This window comes from Diuraphis noxia, unplaced genomic scaffold (genome assembly GCF_037042655.1).
Source record: "Diuraphis noxia isolate RWA-SAM2 unplaced genomic scaffold, SU_Dnox_SAM2 contig0002, whole genome shotgun sequence".
Taxonomy (NCBI): Eukaryota; Metazoa; Arthropoda; class Insecta; order Hemiptera; family Aphididae; genus Diuraphis; species Diuraphis noxia.
This window is the reverse complement of record NW_028301712.1, coordinates 13482921-13498883: the sequence shown is the minus strand read 5'-3', so window position 1 is coordinate 13498883 and position 15963 is coordinate 13482921. Positions and strand designations below refer to the sequence as shown.

General features: G+C 28.0%; 1 protein-coding gene across 4 annotated transcripts in view; it reads left to right on the top strand.

Moving 5' to 3' along the window:
• The window catches only part of trc (Serine/threonine-protein kinase tricornered), a 131984-nt gene that overhangs the window by 29599 nt on the left and 86422 nt on the right, over positions 1 to 15963 (top strand). The gene's annotated exons all lie outside the window — the stretch shown is intronic.

Genomic DNA, 15963 nt, shown 5'->3' with positions numbered 1-15963 from the left:
TTATAATATAACATTGTGTACATAACTTATGATTAGGATGGTCTTTATTTATATATGTATAGATTAATTTAAAATAAATGTTTTTTGATATCATATCAACTCCAAAAGATTTGTTTGATTAGTTTAAGTTTTTATCTTATTGGATTGACCACTTCACGTTTCCTAAATTACTTGGGTTAAAAGGATGGTTACTCATCCAGTTTATCATAGTTTATTTCGCTTGTATTTCGGTATAACATAATATTTAATATTCAATAAAATTAATAGGAATATACTGAATATAGGTACCTAATATAGGTATGAATGTTATACTAATTACGTGATTATTTAAAAATTATTTTTTCTGGTAAGTTAATAATTTTCTTAAAAAATAAATGAAGAATTATATATAAAACCTTATTATTGTAGAATAATGAAAAATTAATACTTTATTTGTATTTTTGGAATTGATATAAATTATTTAAAAACGCTATGTTTAATAAATTACAGTATTTGAGATAACATATATCATAATATCATATTATTGTTACGTTCATATGTTTACTAATGTAAAAAGCGTTCATTTAAAACAATTGGTAATTATAAGTATTTTAAAAAATAATTTAAATATAGATCGCATACTACATTTTTACAAGATTTTTTATTTTATCTTAAACCTGACGGTATTTCAGAAAATATAATTTGTTTTAAACTTTAAAAAATATTATGTACCTACTATTTTATATATATTTTTGATTATCGGTATAAGTACATACAATTAAAAGTGATTTGTGTTATGTATATAATATTACCTGGTTCACGATGGAAAGAATTACCATATAACATATGTATATTCTTCAATTTGTATTTGTTTAAATTATTGGTGTATCGTCTTGTAATGTATGTATAATATAATAATATATCATGTGATGATCATACACGTGTATGTAAATTATTGTATACGGCACGCGCGGTGACTTATAAGTCGTTCGATCAGCTTTTTACTATATCATTAAATTATGTGTAGTCATATGACATTAGTCACTTTAACGTATAATATGTTCTATAAAAAAGTGTATGTACCTAAGTATGTAGGTATATAATATATATAGTAAACGACACAGCAAATATCAAGTATACAAATAGGTACTCGCTGATAAGCTAGGCGTATATTTAGTTGTGTGGTTATCAATCACGATATGATTCTAAATTCTAATGTCACATGTGTACAACAATATGCGTGGTTTCAAATTCAATGTTTTTTTTGTTATGAATAGGTTAGGTACCTATCGTTATGTTTTATCAACAAGCGTGTATAATTACATTTTCTTTTATCACTATCAGATGTTGGTTTAAACATGACAATTTTTTCACAATTGCAATCAAAATGAATAATATCTGAGTGTGTATTTGTATAATCTAAATACTGGCACTTACTATATGAGTCCGCAAAAAATAGATAGGTAGTGAGCACACTCTATATAACTCAGTTACCTACATTACTCAGTACCCTATACATATTTTTTAATTCTATATCTGTGAGAGATTGATAACCCATCAGTGTAGTTTCATGTACCGCGAACAGAATTCAAAAATTTGTATAGGGCACTAAGTAGTGGGTAATATGGGTATAATTTCATTATAAAGTGTACCCTTGCGCTCGTGGACAAACGGTATATTGACTTCAAGATACGTTTCTTTAACGTATAGCTAAGACGAAATATTGATAAAACTATATCCTAGCTGTCGACGCTATATTATATCTAATGATATTCCCGCAATATTATTTTATGGGTTAGGTTTATATATCAGAGTGTGTGCGTGTGTGCAGTGTATTTACCTGCCTAATCCAAGGTTGTAATCATTGTCATTGTTTAATTTTGTATTTTGTGTATTCATTTTTTGATTATGATTAGATTTTACAAAAGATATAATTAAAATAAAAACTACTTAATATAGTATATTATCTACAGTGCGTCTGTAATCTAGTAAAGGTAGTATAATTTAAGTTATATAATTCTAATTAAAAGTACAAACTATGTTTTTTGTTTAATCCTTCATGATTTAGACGCGTACATTTTAAGAATATGATTATACGCTATAGCTAAATTAATTTTAATTTCGAAAACAGTTCACGAAAATGATTTTGATTTTTTTTCTTATGTTCACGGATTTTTATATAATAAAAGAAACAAATTAATTTGTTTCACTAACTTTTTAAAGATTGAAACTTTTTTGACTTTTAAATGTGTAAAATTATATGTGTCAATGATGATAGTGAAAATATGATAGTGTGTAAATTATTTTATATATTAGTTTGTTGTAATTTTTCCATTGGGGTTTTCATTTTATTAATTTTTTGACGTTAAAAAATATATATAGGTATATATTCTGCTAGTTAAGACACACAAGTATTATTTATAATAATACTCGAAAATAATAATATATAGGTATTAACATCAATTCATTTCAGAAGTGTTGTTTGCGTAAAAGTTGCAATATTTTGTTTTTTATTGCAATCATACCATATTTTTAGCTTACATAATAATTTATCAACAAATAATATATAAGTATTTAATGCTACCACTTGAATTTATTTATATATTTCGAGATCATCTGCTAAATTTCAATCGATAAATAGCTATTAAACGTTTTACGAAGTATTTCTTTGTTTTAGTTTACTAACTGTACAATGTATAATGCTATAATTTTTATTGATCAAGTAATATAGTAATTGTTTTACAATTGTTAAATAAAAGAATTAGTAAGTGTTTTATTTGCCAAAATTAGAGGTTAACATAACGGTGAATAAATTTGTTTAGTACAATGACCGACACTTAAGTTTATCAGTTAGAATAAACCATGATTTTAAATGACATAACCTCCATTTAGAAAGCTACAAATGTAGGTCAATTAGGACCAATTAAATAAAAATAAATTATTTAGTAAGTTATTTACTTACAAATCTCATATGTATCTAATATTAATAGCTACATTTATATCGTTTTAGTTGAGTTTATTTAAGTTCCATTAGTATTGTTAATATGATATGTAGATTTGTGATTAATTGACGTGCGTTGCTTTATTTATGTATTTGACAACATTATAGTATATGTATTTTTGTCATTAATCGTGCATTTCGAAAAAAACAAGATGAATATACCTACTTTTAAAATATATATACTTAGGTATTTTTAATTGAAATTAATTGTAGAGCAAAATATATTTATTACTTTCATCTTTCATGTAATCATGTTCAGCAGAAGCATATCGGTTTTACTACACATTGTATTTTTTTTTTGTTCCGCTAATGTTTTTTATATAGAGTAAAGTGTGAAGACGGCCGTTGTAACTATATAATACCCTTCTGAATGTTGTGCGATAAATAACGGCAGGTACCATAATTATATAATGGCGCTGCTTTTTAATTCGCCTTATATTGCTTAAAACGTCACGCTATACGAATATTCTGACTACCATAATTATAGACTAGCGGATATTATGCTTAAAGCAGTTATTCGCGGTATGAAACTTACTTACAACCTAAGATCGTTACCAACCAATATTGTACTGCAGCAGCACCTGCAACAGTTATCATCGATTTACTGTTGTCGGTTAATCGCTATGGATTGTGGCTTTTAAAAATCAGCTGTAAATGCAGAAAACGTTGATATCGAACACGTGGATAATTCAAGCGTATATGCACACAATTTATTGGAAATGTGCGTAAGTTCTACTCCAGTTTTAAACCAGTAGAAAAGCATATATCGAATCTCAATAACTTTCTGTGTGAATTTAAGACCTATGGCTATATATGAATTAATTTTAAGGAAAAAATACCAAACTATTTCAAGTTAAACAAATTAAACATTTAAATACTTAAATTTCCAATAAAAAAAAAATGTATCGGTTTATAATAACTTTAAATTACTATAAGCAGTTTTTTTTTTTTAATTTTAAAGTGTTTCTGACATACAAGGTCGTCGAACTTTGATATAACAGATATTTTTAATATGTTTTACTGTGGCTGGGGTGAATTGTCATTAATAACTCCTAATAATAATGACACATAACCACATTTATACATATTTTTTCTTCTATCACATACTAAAATTATTTCCTGGCAATTTTACAAGAAAATTTGACCTTTTACAGTGAAAAAGACTAGTCAAATGTTCACAATTTTCTCTTAATTTTTTTGAGGTTTGGGAGTTTCAGTCGATCAAACTCAAATGATCGCATACAACTACAGGAAAATCTCAATAATTCCAAAGTGGAAATTGCTCTCCAATTCTTTAGCAATTTCCATTTAAAATAGAAATAAAAAATCCTTCAAATTACTTTTAGGTATATCATCGTGCTCTGTACTTTATAGATAGCTTATTATTAGTTACTATAGTAATACTAGCCTGTGTGACATAATTATATATAACAACTATTACATATAGTTCTATCAAATGAAAATATTGGTTTAACGTGTATTTAAGTATTTTATAAATATAATTTTATATTAAAAGTTCTACTTATCAAATCTTATAATTACTATTGAGTCATATTGATTAACTTTCAAAGACGATTTTCAAACGAAGTCAATCAATTAAAAACCTTTTGATTATTACTAATCAGATTTTATTTATATATGCCGTTAAAGTTTCTAATAAAAAATGTAACTTTTTATGACCATCATTTTGATGAACTCTGTTGAAGATTATTTCGGGTGTTTCCTATGACTCATCGATATCAAGTTTAAAATTATTACTATAATACTGCACCTAAAACACATGTATAATATGTTTAAATGACCTACACAAAAATAGTGACCTACTCAACGTTAAAAATATATTTGATTATTATCGTTGATACTATTTTGTTTTATTTTGTTTCTTGCCTAATTATTTGGATTTTATTTTCATTTAATTATATTTATATTATTTATTGTAATTATTTCTAAATCTTTTAAATATCGAATACGTCATCACTTATCACGATGATAACCCTACATAGGTACATATTGAAAGCTAAAGCATATACATTTCCTGTCATTTTGTTGTACTTAATTTTATGTTTGAATTAAGTAATAGTATATTATTCAGTTACTTTCAGATACACACAAATTAATTTTCAAGTGGCATTAATGGTTTTTTCAAACAAATTAAATTAGTTATCTACGAGCTAAAGTTAACTGTTTTTCAATTAAGGAAAAGTGTTGATATCAGACTGTGCAGGCATATTATATGGTACAGTATAGTATAATGTTTTAACCTTTATACTGTACAGTACTCACTGTAAGTATATAATGTGTGTTTGTTGTGAATATTACATTATTGACGTCAATCGTGTGTTGCGTTAATTTTTTTTTTTGTTATTGCACAGTAAATGTACCTATTGTGTTATATTATGTGGTCATTGGCTTGTAAACAATGTTGGTAGAGAAAAACAGTTGTTCATTTCCCGTTGCCCGTTGGAGATATTAAATTTGGAGCAGCGGAAAATACGCCTAGCTATTATGTGAGATATAAAAGTAATGAGTAATGTCTCGACAAACTAAACATAACGGATATAATATTATTGTTTTTTTTCTCGAGAAAATTACTATAACCTCAAATTTGTGCATTCTAATTTTATTAATAAGAAAGCGATATATTTCCGATCATTTAATTGTGGTCGTATTACAAACAATTATCTTAGTATACTGTCCTACAAATTTAATATTTATCTTGTATTATATTATTTAGTATGAATGAAATGTTTTCCTACATATACCTATTTATAATTTATTTATCTAACACAATCATAGGTATATACAATTCTAAGGTGATCACATTTTTTTGTATTATTCATAATTAAAAAACTATTATCATAACGAGGATATCTATTTCAATAGGTTATTATTATTAACTGTTGGCCATTTATTTTTTTATTTATTAATAATTGTATCTTTGTTTTTTTTTTCAATTTCATCAGCAAAATTCACACTAAGCTATACTGTTGTAAATAATAAAAAAAAAAATGTTTATTCCATCGTCATGAATGACGTAAATATTTGTTATACACACTAGCTATAACTGGTATAGATATTTTGTACGGCTGCGTACGAGTTGATTCCCGGGTGATTAAGATATACGGTCGAGTTGATTCCTGGGTCATTATATATTTTTTTCAATGTTTAATAAAATATTTAGCCTATTAGCATAACCCATGAAATACCACGAGGAAGTTGGTTGACAAGTTTCTCAAAAATGTTGTTTGTTTCAGTTTTTTCATATTTTTCAATTTTTCAATTTTTATTTATTAATTATTTTTTATATTACATTAAATTTATTGTTTAATAAAAATTATACTTGTAAAAAATTATTAAAAACATTTAGTGCGATGTGTAATGATTTTTTTTTTTGTAACTTTGCGCGTGATCTCGGTGGTCATAAGAGCGAGTTGTGTGTGACGGTCGAACTTTTTATGGCTGTAAACTCTTTACTCGTGCAATCTATTGATAGTTGATATACAACAATAGGGAATCAATTCGTACACACCTAATAATGACCTGGGATCAACTAATACATAAAATAGGTCTCGGGAATTAACTCACCTATCGCGTTTTGTACGTTAAACCCCAACTTGTTTTTTAGCATGTTTTTCATTTTTGTATAGTATTTGGTATGTATCTCAAAATTACGACTCATCGATTTTCACACTAAATCAGCCATTTTATTTTATAGACTATCCCTGGCGCAGTTAATCTATTTCCGTCAGTTTGTCCTTGGTCCAAGCAAAAGACTGTGTACTGCAAGTCGATCGATCGTTTATTTTATTTTTCCGGTTACAAACGTGTGCAAGTAGGTAACAAAAAAAAAAAAACACACAAGCTGCAAGGGATGCACGGATTAAATCATATCATCATGATACAGTTAGTTATTTGATCTAACGAAAATCTTATTAAGATTTTGTATTCAATTTAGAATTTAGAATCCGTGGCATTAATGATACGATCATAATAAAGAGCGAAAATCGCTTTCCTTCAAGCGATGCTTTGTATTGGACCGTTGCACCAACTAAACCAGCCGTGCATTGTATGCGCATTTCATTTGTTCGGCACCGAATACTACTCGATTTGTACAAATGATTTCGGGTATACGCGTTCAAAAACAATGGGTACAATGGACAACATAATATATATTCTGCGCGTATGTGTAGATAGAGTGTCGCCGCGAAACTTTTCCGCCAGACAGTCGATTGGTATGTAGAGAAACAGAACAAAAAAAAATCATATATAAACATAATAACCAGAATACGCGAGGCGAGATAAATATGTGCGGACACGAGATAGACGATACCTCGCAGGTACCTATGCATATATATATATATATATATATATACGCGGATGAGCTGATCATTACGAAATTACAACACAGAGGAGAAACGCCGTATTCGATATATTATATAGTAATGCATTCGTATTATAATAGTACCTATACCTATTATTGTATACCTATAAAAGATATATAGGTACTATAATAGATAGTATACCTATATACGTGTATAACGATCATATTTGCTCTATTATGTCCGTTTCGATTAAACAGCATAATGCGGCGTGGTGTGTGTAAGTGTAATAATAATATAATATAGTATGTATTATATTATAGGTAGTATAGAAGAAGCAGCGTGGTTGAATTGTCATCAGCTGCCGCTAGAACATAATATACATATATTATTCATATTATGTACGTATCACAATTCACAACTCCAACAGAAACGTGTTTGCAACCAACGAATTTAATATCAGCAATAATAATACTTCCGTCAAATCGGTTGTGTGAAGTTTGTCGTGCGTGTGATTGTTTGGATGCTGCGCAATGAGCCTATATAAGTATTATATTACCTACCCCAGGTGCCCCATATAGATTATATAATAAATATAATAATGTATTGGATATGATACCTGTTTGTGTTATTATACCGATTACACAAGAAACCGCGTAGTTCCGAAATTTGGATATTTGTCTCCGCCGCCTCCTCTGTTATCGTTATAATTTCCTTCCGGTATAATGGCGATATAGGTACATGAATATTTATATTATTACATTAGAAATTATTGAGACACTCACAATAACAAGGGGGTCATCCATGCATTATCAATTTTTTCTGTAGACGAAGAAAACGTATTTGTAGAAAACAAAATATATTTTTTTAATAATAATTTTTGAGCTTAGCTCATTAATCGGAAAATAAAATTTGTGTATAAGAAACAGTAGGTGTTACATTATTGTATTTTTATAAATTGGAATTTGGTTCTTATTTTTATAAGATTATATCCCACTTAAATCATTCAATTAGGCATTTATATATTATTATTAGGATACCAGATTAACTGTATAGTTTACGTTACTGGGGGACGCGTATAATGTACGGAGTATTTCTTCAATCAATAAAAATATCTTTCATAATCATAAGTATACGGCCAGGGCCATTCAAAGTTTTCTAAATGTCATATTATATTGCTGCATGTGTTGACCATAATACCTGCAGTTTCCGGAAGTAACGAAAATTATTTGTACATTTTTTTTTTACGTCCCTCGACTACCTTATTTTCTAATAAAGCCGACGTCTGTACTTCAGACGCATTATCGTATATTATATACACGTTGTCAATTGTCACTATCGACCATGTGAATTTCCAGCCTTGATGAACAGTTTTAAAGTATTTTTTTTTAGCTTAGAAATCTGTTTATCGCAATAATAAATATGATCACTCGTGCGATGCGTGTTACGGCTTTTAAAAATACCTACCTATATAATATATGTACGTAAGTATATTGTTCGCACTTTTTTTCCATAGTCGCCCTTAAACTAGAGAATCTGTTAACAGTGTATTATGATCCGCTTTGTAGTTGTGTAAATAAAAACAAAACTATCACCCCTAGACGCAATAACAACTCATGGTCATGGTCGTTGATATTGTGAGATATATTATAAGTATTATACTTACTGTTTATTTATTCGATTTAAGTGCGTTTTTTTTTATTTCTGCAGGAGCTTATATATAAATATACTATTACATTCATATATACAATAATATATTATATATAGAAATGGCTGCGCATGCAGTAATATGTATATTATTGTTGTAGAGGGCCGCTGAAAAAATAAAATTGCAGTCGTTGTTGTTTTTTTCCTAATGTTGCTTCGGTGTTTGCTTAAACATATATTTTCTTTTACGTGGGCATCATAGGCGGTAAAAAATTTTAAATTTTTTTAGAAAACTAAGAACTGAGGATTACGTTATTATATGTCTGGAAAAAAGTTGTTTACTAATAGAAGTGATTGTATTTATAAAATAAAAATTATAAGCTATATTAATTTTTTTTTTCATTGTAAAGTTTGGTCTTGCATTATTTGTGCAATACTCATTTTGTGCATAATAGTTTTAACGATTTGGTATTGAGTATTCAACGCTACGTTCACATAAGTGGACAATAAATTAAAAGGATCTTATTTTCTTAATTTTAGGGTTTTTTCAAATTATATTTGTGTTGGTATAAAGTATAAACGATGTACATATTAGTAATATCTACAGTTATCTACACGGTGTAGATAACCATGGTAATATCCAACACTTTTTAATGCAGTTATTTCGTTCCTTCGCAGTACACAGTATTTTTTCTTCAAACCCGGTTTTCCGAGGTGCATGTTTAGATTAGTTAAACACCTTTCCGCGTGTTTCACTATATACGCATTAAAAATAGGAACGGTGAAAATTCAATGTCTCGTATAAAGTAGTATAGTGTTGAACTTTTTTTGGCTCTCTTCCTTTACGCTTGGCGTATTGTTTCGCTATTTTCATTTCAAGCACGTCTTTCTTTAACCGACAAAAATTTCGCATTTACACACACACTCATTGCATATATACTCACACATGTACACGTTCAGTCGTTTGGCCTAGTTCCAAAATCCTCTATAGTACCACATTTTAAGTGACACTTATAGGTATAGGTACTCTATATAACAATGATGCATGTTAACTGAATTATTCGATAATTTCGGTTTGAAGCAATAAACTAATTCAGCTAAACGGCCTTTTGATTATTTATTTTTTCAGCGAAGGTCGAAAACTCTTAACGTGATGAATGGAATAGTGCGAACCCATTAGCGATGGTCGCCACAACCATTTTTTGCCTATACCTTAGAATATGCGCGTAGGTATATGCATATAGAAAATATATAATAAAATATATGTCCATTGTGTTTTTTTCTTACTGATGGATTAAAATAATACCATTTTAATTTCATTTTATTGTTGCTTTTATTTTGTCTCGTTGTGGCAAGACATTTGGAGGTCGTCGTGTATCGTGTACGACGAGAGTCGAACATAATAAAAAAAATATATTGCAACTCATAATATAATATATATAATATATTCAGGGCGCACCCGGAACAAAACGTTTTGGCCTTGACTCCATTCTCCAGACCTATATCGGAGTACGATGGTGTGATGTGTACGCACGCGCAGAGAAAGATAATATCAATATAGGTATAATAATGAACAACTAGAAATAGTAATAACTAAAAACAAAATAATAAATGCTCACCGTCGTGAAACGTTGACCGATTTTTTTTTTATATACGATTGCACAATGAATGGAGACAACTCACTCCACTCCGGATGTGTTGGCTATTAGCAAATAAGTAATCCTGGACGTTTCCGGTTGAAGGGTTTTCCCGACAGTAGATGACAAATGTTTTCTTAACTTGTACATTATTTTTTTTTAACACTATGTTAAAAAATTCTTCAAGATTTTTGAACTTATGTAAAATTATTATAATATTTTAAACTAGTCGGATTATTATCGAATACGATTTATATACATTTCTGAAATTTTATTTGTTACGATGCTAAACCGTGGAATCTTCGGAGCGTATCTATATAGGTGGTGCATTGTGTACCAATAAATTTATCATTTATTCTGTTGATCAATTTGGAAACAAAAATTCGTGTATTATATTTTGCCTATAATATTATTGTATGTTATGTACAAAAATGACACTACAGGGCTTTAATAATTATAAGTTATAATTATTAACGTCGAACGTTCATTTAGCACGTATAAAAACATACTAACAGACCGTCGTACAAATATGACACCGGAACATATGGAGCAAAATATAGTTGTTAACTGTTTTCAAAAATTTTCGTAATTAAAAATACCTTATTGTGATTAATATAATTTAAAAAAATCATTTATATCAGTTTTATATTATTTGCTTAATTTTGTTGCATATTATGTACCTATTTATATCAGTTTTTTTGTATTACGCGTTTAATTATTTTACATATAAAAGCATATTTTTAGTTCAAGAGAATATATTAATAAAAAAGCATATTTATGGCATATTTTATTATGATTTTTAAAGAATATTGGAAGAATATTTTCAACTTTTTAAGAGAATATTAGCATCTTATTTTGGCTATTTTAAAAGAATATAATTCCGGCCCCTATTTATAACAAATTACTGTCCTGTTGTTATGTTTTTCATTTAAAAAGTCGTAATATTGAAAAGTGTTTAAAAACTATGCACTCATAGAAATAACACGTTTGTATCACTCATAGTACATATTATTCTAAAAGCAAAATGTAAGAAAACAAATTATTGAAATACTAAATGTAATTAAAAAATATGTAAAATAATAACGCGATTATCTAAATTGCGCAATTGATTATGTGTATATACCTTTGACCTTGATAGTATCTTTAATAAATAATTTTATATGATAAAATCTCATTTTCATATTATGATTATTTTTTAAAATTATTTTTCCTCAAACCAAGTTATTGATTTTTACATTATTGTCATCAACATTTATAAACGCTATATACCTAATGTATTACATCGCCAGCATTAATTATGAAGTACTTAGTTTTAATACGTCTTATAAACTAAAAATATGTGTGTAATGTGTTACTATATGTATACTTGTGGTCGATAAAAAAATTAATTTAGTCTAAAAAACCTGTATTTTGACCTATCGCTTAATTTGGCTGACTAGCAAAATATTCTTCTCCTTTTTTAGGAACTGAGCATTGCATTATATACGACCTATTACCTTAAAAATTACCCATAAAAAATTATAGTAATGTGTTCAATATTTTTTTTATACTTTACTATACAATATACATATTCGTGTAGAATTGGTCGATAGTTCTACACATTTATATTAGACATTTATCATGTGTGTGTCATCAGCGTGTTGACAATGATTGGGTAGATGCCGCTCAGCATATTTGCTAAACAATTTAAATTTTGTTAGAAGGTACCTATTAGACGTACAAATATGAGTTCATATATTATATATTTATAAATATTATATATAATTATACCTATAGATTCGATTGGCTTTGTCAATGTTGGTATGTAAGCTAGTATACGTATCTATACTTATAAATACTTTTCATGAAAAGCAGCTAGAAAGAAATGCGTTTTGGAATATGATTGACTACATGCACGCGTATATATATATATATATATATATATAATACTTATCTAGCTATAAAGTCTTCCATACCGCGCAATTTGCTGCGTTTCGTCGTTTGTAGAAAACGTTTCAAAAATAATCAGCGTTTGTTAATAATTTGCGAACGATGTGATATCGTATTTTTTTTTTAATAATTCATGCATTAACTGTTGGCATAGTAGAGGTATATATTTTAATTAATTTAACCAGCTCGGTCTGCAGAGGTGGAACGTGGAACTGTGTTGTAGTGGTATTGTCATAAATAGAGTGGCTTCAAAGTTTTTTTTCTCGCAAAAAATTAATATGATATTAGTTATGCATTTTCAATTTATCTAATATTTGTGTTAATATCTCAGATATTTAATTTGTTTTACATAATTGTTGAGTGTTCGCATATTATAGTTGTTATATTGACTGTAAGTCTATGGCTCGCCAATGATGGTTTGTGTAATTAACATTTATAGCATTATCGTATCCTCTCTCGTCCGCTCATATCATTATCGTGGTCGCTCAAAGTATATACCTACGTCAGTTTATCTATACCTGGTATATTGGAACGTTGTGTGAACAAAAAATGAACACAACATATTATATGCGTGAGAATATTATAATTTTACTGAATTTTGATAATTCAGTTATTATGCGTACATGTGATACTATTCGTGTAAAATATAATGATGATGCTAATTATAATATATTTAGTAAACGTATAAATTTCAATAATACGTGCTTCAAGTGGTTTTATTATTTGAGTCTTCACATTTGCGCATTATTGTTTTTTTTTTTTAGAAACAACATATCGGGAAAACATTAATTATGCGCTGGTTATGCAATATAATATACGTGTGTTTCCAGTGAATAAAATAAATCATATTAGAGGTATTTAATCGGTTTTGGGTTACTCAAATGTTTTCAGTGATGCGTAAATGAACTCTGAAGTTCAAAAACATTTTTGCAAGAAACGACGAAATAATCAAACTATAATCTTATATTTTATGTACCAAGAACTTTTAACATACCTAGCTTCCTTTTATTTGATTTATAGCTATAGAATTATAAATTATAATACAATATGAATGCGCATTCAATTAATTGTTTTCTGATACATTTTTCACCGTTTTAATTTGATTTCGTGTTTTTCTTTATTCGTTCGAGTGGACCATTTTTTCTTTCCCGTTCGAAATCGTTCTCGATTTATTGTGTCTTGCGAGTTTTGATTTCAGCAAGATTCATTGTTCCACATACATAAATGGGTATGCGCCCGACGAAATAAAACCCGCGGGTACTTTTGAACAACCCGTCTGAATAAAGGATAAGAAAAAAAAAGCGTAAAAGAATGATCATCTACAAAGTTTACGACTCGGCCTGCTATTAAAAATTCAGTGGTGCTAAGACTCTTCAAGATCCATCTTGTGTAATTCATGCCAAAACAAAAAGACACGATGATGTAAAATTCTAGCTTATTTGTGGTCCTTAGACATATTTGAATGCAAGCCCATAGTTCAGTTCTTAAGTTGAAAAAAATTTCTTTGAAGTCTCATTTTTTTCATGCTGCAACTTTTTTACATGACTACAGTGTTTTACAGTAGTGGTTTGTTGAAATATAATTATCTTGTTGACTATAGTTTATAATCAGAATGAAAATGTCGTTGTTGTATTATATCTTATTATGCATTTTACTGGATAGTTCTGTGAAAAATTACTCAAGTATATTATAGTATAATGTTTCTTGTCACTGACTATTTCGATGAAGTCAAAGTCATATTATCAATACACAATGACTGTCTCGGTTAATTTACAATCCTATATAAATCTATTTTTGAATGGTACGAAAAATGGTGAATTAAATTAAACACAATGAATCCGTTCATTCGACCTTCGCTTTAAGACATGTACTAATATTACCGTAAATAATCTACCTATAATACCTTCTCTTGACAGTTGACATTATTAAATATATTTAAGTTCCTATCAACCTCGATAAAAGATTAACCTGGCTAAGTCATATTAAAACAAGACGATTATATTCTATTAACGCTTGCTCCGCTCACTAAGAATTTTATTCTCAAAGATTTTAATAATTACTTCTTTAAAAACTAAACTACTAGGTAATATATAAAATGCAGCTGCCAAAGTCAATTTGGACTTAATTAGTTGATCAACTTTGGAGATTGGACAAGAAATAAAATATAAACAAAGAAATTCATGTATTTTAACACATCACACTTTGCAAAATTACGATTAATTATCCACCCTTTATCTCTAACCTGAGCCTTTATTAAGACTTTGGCATAAAAACAATTGAGGGAGAATAAGCAGCAATCTTTAATACACTATTCTTTATTAGATTGATAAACCACAAAATCCGTCGATCTTAATGGATTACACATTACTTCATTTATTAGAAACCCTTTTATGTAGACTTCAAAGATAACAGTATCGTAATATCCTAACTTATCCTCTAACAGTCCAACAACGTATCAATCCCAAACTAAAAGTCACTAATAGGTATCTGGTGGCTCCTGAATAATGCAACCTCAATAATGTTCTTGTTTTCTACCTCATATTTACTTATTGTGCTTAGTTAGGCTATAGATGTATAGATTGAATATTTTTTACTAAAAAAATTGTAATAGGTATTTTTTAAATTGTTCCATATTTCCAGAAATAATATTTCTTTTAAGAATTTATTATATTAATCACACAATTTTAAGTATTCAAATATTTTATCCGGAATTCAGATTAATACATCATAACATTAAGAAAATGACTGTTAAGTCCTCGTGAAATTTTCTAAATCATACTATTCATATTTATCTAATTTTAAATAGGTACCTATATAGATTAAAAATATTGTGATTTGAAGGGCACGTAAACCATCAAATCTTTAGTTATGCCATTGAATTGAATTTCAATATAACCTATTGGTTTAATAATTTAATTATATTTTCGTTGTCAGATAAATAAGTTTCAAGCATGTCTCAGAAAGAGAAACTATAGGTATATTCACTCAATAATAATAAAAAGGAAAACGGTTCCGGTAATAATTTCCGGTATACGTATATAATTCACGGTTTTACTATAGTAGGCGTGTAAAAACAAAATAAATAATAGTTTGTATATTTTATTTGATAGTGAAGATAAGTGTAGATAATAAACGTTGTGTGTAAAAAGAAACTTGGTTTAAAATTGTTTACAGATATTTTTTATAAAATTGTCTTGGATCATTATTGTTTAATTAAACATTTATCTAGTCATATACATATAAAATTCAGTTATGAAAATTTGAATAATATCTATATCTTTGGTATGCATATGAATCATTTGAATATAGAATAACTGTATTCCTATAAATACATGATGGTCATCTAAAGGTCTGCATAAGAAATTGGCCTCAAATTGATTCTGACAAAGTTAATTTAAAACTTTGTAGTTGTATTATATTTGTCTGTAAGTCATATACTCAGAATAATTCT